A 6,325-nucleotide genomic window follows, 5' to 3' on the forward strand; every position below is an offset into this window, starting at 1 on the left:
GCATATGTGCGTGTGCGTGTGCGTCTACGTGTGTGTGTGTGCATGTACGTGTGTGTGTGTGTGTGTGTGTGTGTGTGTGTGTGTGTGTGTGTGTGTGTGTGTGTGTGTATGCCTAGCTGCCTAAATCCATTGACATATATAAACAATGAATCTAATCTAGTTATTGAATGTATGTGCCAGACTGTAGATTATATTCTGTCTACTAATTCCTAAGAGAACCCAGTACCAAAATATAAAAGTCTTGGACAAATGCCAAAAGAAGGAGAGTACATTCGTAGAACTGACCTACAATTTGGGGATCAAATCTGTTGACCCACAAAACAATCATAGACGTGATTCATCTTAAGCTTATATTTCTATGAGTCTTTACAGAATGAAATTTGGTAACAAAAACAAAGAAAGGTACATTTATCAGTAGAATTATCCAGCTATATATGTGTATGTACCTTTGTGTGTGTGTGTGTGTGTGTGTGTGTATGCATGTGTGTTTCTGTTTGTTTGTGTGTATATATATGTGTGTGTGTAGGTGTGTGCATGTGTGTGTATGTATGGGTGTGTGTTATTGCGTTATAAATACACACATATTCTTACATACGTACTTATGTACAAACATAAACACATACACATTGATATGTGTGTGTGTATGAACTTATACATGGGTATGCGTGTGTGTGTGCATGTGTGTGTGTTTGTGTGTGTGTAGCTTAAATGGCGAGAAAATATCTCAAAGGCTAAAATCATCAAAATAAAAAAATATTACTATGCGCATGTACACACGCACACATACGCGCACACACACAGGCACGCTTAAGCACTCATACACGCACACACGCGCATTCACACACACACACACGCATGCGCACACACCTCACGCATGCACACACATACACGTGCACACACATGCATTCACAAGTACACACACACGTAAGCACACGCACATTTAAATATATATTGAATTATTACAAAGACTCACTGTGCATTAAATAAGAATATAAGCACATTCTTCCAACGGTCTCACCTTATTTAACCCACAGCGAAATATATTTCGCCTCTTTTGATTTTGATTTACTCTGTGTGTGTGTGTGCGCGCGTGTGCTCGTGCGCGTGTGAGTATGTTTATTATATCGAGTGTTGACACCCCGAGACCGGATTGTTCACGACTGTCATAGACATCCCAATCCTGGGTAAAACTCTGAACAGACTGACGCCTCTTGATATAATAATCAAATCTATATTCATTCTGCTCGGTGCATTGAGCTCTATATTAGATAATGGTTACATGGATGCAGTCGTGGCTGTGTGGTAAGAAGTTTCCTTTCTAGCCACATGGTTCCAGGTTCACTCCCACTGCGTGGCAACTTGGGCGTCAGGCCGACCAAAGCCTTGTGAGTAGATTTCTTGGACGGAAACTGAAAGAAGCTCGTCGTATATACATGTGTGTGTGTGTGTGTGTGCATGTGCATATGTGTGTGTCTTTGAGTCTATGTTTTTCCCCAATCACCATTTGACAACTGGCGTTTGTGTGTTTACGTTCCGGTAGCGTAGCGGTTCAGCAAAAGAAATCGATAGAATAAATACCAGGCTTAAACAGATAATAAATACCGGGGTCGATTCCTTTGAATAAAAAAATATCCAAGGCGGTGCCCCAGCATGACCGCAGTCCAGTGACCGAAACAAGTAAAAGATAAAAGATCAAATGTTTTTAATATATTAGGTTGTTTCACATGAAATATATTTCAAAGGTAACAATAAAATGTTTCACAAGTGTTTGAGAAGTGATTTATTTAATCAAAGAATGATCCATGTTCATTTATGACGTTTACCCAACGTTTTTGTCTATGTCATATATTCCATCTTCAAAAAAAAATCATCTTTTGCTGTGATAAACTGTCCGAATGTTTCAATTAGCTCTTCCCTATTTAAAAATGTTCTATTGCTTAAGCTCAAAATGCTTAAATCGGTAGGAGAGATATCAGGGGAATAGGGAGGATGTTGCAAAATCTCATAATTCAGGCTTTGCAATTTTTGGACCGTAGCTTGAGGAGTGTGAGGACGTGCATTGTCGTGGAACAAAATTGGGCCATCTCTATTCACTAGTCTTGGTTGCTTCTTTTTCAAATTCTCATGCATATAATCAATTTCCTGGCAATACGATGTTGCTGTTACCGTTTTTCCTTGTTGCAAAAATGAATAATGGATAACTCCCTTCACAGACCACCATACAGTAACCACTAACTTTTTAGGGTGCAATGTAGGGTTTGGTTAGTGTTTAGGTGACTCTCCTGCATCTAATCACTGTCCTGTTCTACTGTTGTCAAAGAGTATCCATTTTTCATCACAAGTAATGGTTTGATGCAAAAATGGTCTTTTTCCAGTCGAGAAAACAATAAGGAGCACACTTCGAGGCGTCTGTATTTTTTTAAATCTCGTTCAGTTGATGTGGAACAAACCTATCTGTTTTCTTGACTTTTTCAATTTTTTACAGGTGTCCAAAAACAGTTGTGCGAGATGTTTGAAGTTCTGATAAAAGTTTTCAAACCTTTGTTCTCAGATTTTGTTCAACCAAAGCATTTAATCCATCATGCCGAATAACTGATATTGGCCTAGCCCATGGTTTATTTTCAAGGCTATCATCTCCTGAACGAGAGCTTTAGAATCATCTCTGAACAGTTCTGATGTCAACAAAACCATTACCAAAGTCCCACATGATATTCCATAGAACTTCTGCAGCAGAGTGACCCTGTTTGTACTCATACAAGAAAATCACTCAACATAGTTTGGTTGTTATCATTTTCATAAGGTCTGTGGGTACGAATTTTGTGTACCAATATTGTTGGGAAAGAAAAAGAGTCAAGATTAAATGCAAGGTACATAATTGAGTTTTCAAATGACTGAAATAATTAAAAATGTAATTAAAGTAATTGAAAATGCGACATTTTATGTGAAACAACATAATATTTTATATGCTTTTTGTAACATAAGAGGTGCAAAATATACATGCACACACAGATACATACATGCATACATACATACATACATACATACATACATACATACATACATACATACGTGATGATTACTTCATCTTCACAGAGGATTACCGTTTCTACGTACTTCCTTGTTATCAATGGATATGCCTGACATTCCATCCATGACCTCTCGGATGACTATTTAGTCTCGTTGCAAATATGCATGATTTGAAGCACACATTTCAAATGAAAATTGTAGCTTATTGTGCGCTTCTAACTGGTTGGGTCTGCACACGTTGTCATACTTCTATCGCCATAGTACATTCAGTAGAAGGAATGGTAAATGAGGTTAACATAAAGAGACGTCTATATGTCATAGGAACACGAGTAGCAGTCTCTGAGTTTCCGTTATTAGTGGCCTTTGACAGGTCGAAGCGAGTTGAGTAATCACGTGAAACCGCAGGTTTTTACATAGGCGCGCCCCTCTCCTAGAAGGATATTGTGGCAACAGCTCGGGGTGTCTGACTCCTAGTGGTTTTACTGCGTGCTCTAACGCCAATTAAGAGTGTTTCTACGTTCACGCGCTAACATACATACATACATACATACATACATACATACATACATACATACATACATACATATACACATGATGGCTGTCAGCTCGTAAGACGAGCATCACGATCACAGACAGGTTTACTTAAAACTGATTATTCCTACGAACGTGCGATCGGCTGTGACTCAGGAACCTGGCGAGTGACTTACAGAGTTTGCCACAACCTGACGATTAAGCCTCTCAGGTGGAGGCTCATTATGGATTTTCAAATATCTCTTGAATCCGAAGCAGCTTTCAAACCTTGCTGCATACATCACAGGTAAGTAGGGGTCTATAACAACGGATTGAGCATAATCAGTTGGCGGATTCTTTATGTAACTCATGGGATGGCATTGGAGTCCTGCGTCTGACAAGCATATTCGGTCACACTCATGGAAAATAAATTAAGAAACAGATAATTTCCTTCCTCTCCCCTTGCAGAGAACTCTTCTGTCTTTTTGCATGGAATGAGCGACATCCTTCGTGTATTTGTTTTCTCCGCCTGTTTCTGTCGCCAGCCTGTACTTCCTAGTTGTGAAGGTAGAGATCAAATTGCAACAGCAAGTCTCTGACACAGTCCTTGAAACGCGTCTTAAGTTTCTACTGAGGCTTTTCCCCTTCAGCCATCTCTCTGTAAAGCATCTGCTTAGGGGTACCACTACCGTCCAGCCGTAACAGATGTTCCACCCAGAGAAGGCGGGGCTTGTGTATATGAGCTTCTCTGCTGGGTGCATCAGCTCATTCCAGTATCTCTATGTCTGAGACATGTGAGATCCAGAGAATGCCCAAGATTAATGTCAGGCAGCGCAATTGAAAGCGATCCGGTAGATTTAAATGTTTCCTGTAAACCACTCAGGTCTCGCAAGAGTAAAGTAGGCTTGTAAGAACACTGATTTTATAGACATCCATGCTTGTTTTCTTTTTTCAGACCTTTCTGGGACCATTGGCTGTCAGCAAAAACCGTGCTGAAATTTGAAGTCAATAACAGCTTGCACAACACCGCTAATAATCTCGCCTACAAAGTTAAATAGTCCAGAAACAAGCAACGGCAAAACATCCAGCTTTGCAATGAAAAGGATGTTGTTTCGGAACTTCCCTTTCCTAGAGAGATGTTTAAACAAAGACTAGGAGCTTCACACTCCCCACTGTTCAATGGCCGTTGACGCTATTGAGTTCATTCGTCCTTTCACAAGTTTTGTATTTCATTCTGTAGGGTGTCCAACGAAAACTATCTTCTTTACCAAGAAGGCTTCGTGGGCTTCCGCACACACACACACACACACACACACACACACACACACACACACACACAATTATTAACGATAGGAACAGTATAGATACCCAAGGGTAATCTTTGCATCCAACATAACGTGGATGTTTGAATGTTCTGTTAGAACGCCGAATACTCCGGTATTCGCCGTGAAAACTCCTCTCATAGATGCATCGAGCATAAAAGCATACCTATTTATATCGTTGGCAGATGAGAATCCTCTGCTTTGGGCACTGGAACTGCCAGATCAAGTGATTTCGACGCACTGCGTCTCGTCACTGACAGCTGTCCTCCGGGTGGGTGGGTGAACAAATGAAAGAAAATCCTTAATAAAAAATTTGACTCAACTCTGCACTATTAAATTTTTCGTTAGCGTACGACATTTTCGCCTTGTCAGATGTTCTTCTATACATCAAAAATGAGTGGATGGTCATGGGTGGAATGACCTTTACCATAAGTCCGCTAAATCAGAGCTGACCTGGCACTAAACGATAACAACGGTATCACTACAATACAACCATCATTTTAACTACAACTACATTACACCCACCGCCATCACCTTTAACACACACTTATCATAATTAACTTCATCCTCATTCTTAACATCATCATCATCGTCAACAGCATCATCATTATCATCACCACCACCACTACCATTATCATCATCATCATCATCGTCACTAACACACACCTATCATGATCATGATCGTCGTCGTCATCAACCTCATCATCTTCGTCGTCGTCGCTGTCATCATCGTGGTAACTGCTATCACCACTGTCAGCACCGTCGTCAATGACATCATCGTCGTCATCACCGAACCACTACCATTATCAGCAGCAGCTGTATCATCTTGCCCGCCGGTCTACCATTAATCACCTCACTCCCCCGCCCGTGACGCTAGAGCAATTTAGTGAGACAATGAACAAGAGAACGGTTATCTTGGCGAAGGAGACGGTGGTGCCGATATTGCTGTCCTCAAGGAATGTCGCAAAATTTGCAGGAATCGGGGCACAAGATGATTGATGTATAACCGGTGCACCTGCATCTAATGGGAAGACCTAATTAATTATCTATATACGCATAAATATATAAACATAAATACTCACCTATATATATATATACATACATACATATATTTGTGTGTGTATATATATACATATATATATATATACATAATATATATATGTATATACAAATGTACATATATATATATATATATATAAACGTATATATATATATAAATATATATATATATATATATATGTATGTCTATAAATACAAATATATATACACATACGTATGTATATGTATGTATGTGTGTGTGTATACATATGTACATTCAGACATACATAATACATATTCATATGCGTGTGTGCGCGAGTTAGTGTAGATATGTAAATATTTTACATAAATCTTGATCTGTAATCACTTGTTTATGATATGTGTGTGTGTGTGTGTGTGTGTGTGTGTGTGTGTGTGTGTGTGTGTGT

General features: G+C 39.4%; 1 long non-coding RNA gene across 1 annotated transcript in view; it reads left to right on the forward strand.

Moving 5' to 3' along the window:
- Positions 1-6,325, forward strand: part of LOC128247687 (uncharacterized) — a 14,158-nt gene that overhangs the window by 6,238 nt on the left and 1,595 nt on the right. The gene's annotated exons all lie outside the window — the stretch shown is intronic.

Source organism: Octopus bimaculoides, chromosome 4, assembly GCF_001194135.2.
Source record: "Octopus bimaculoides isolate UCB-OBI-ISO-001 chromosome 4, ASM119413v2, whole genome shotgun sequence".
Lineage (NCBI taxonomy): Eukaryota > Metazoa > Mollusca > Cephalopoda > Octopoda > Octopodidae > Octopus > Octopus bimaculoides.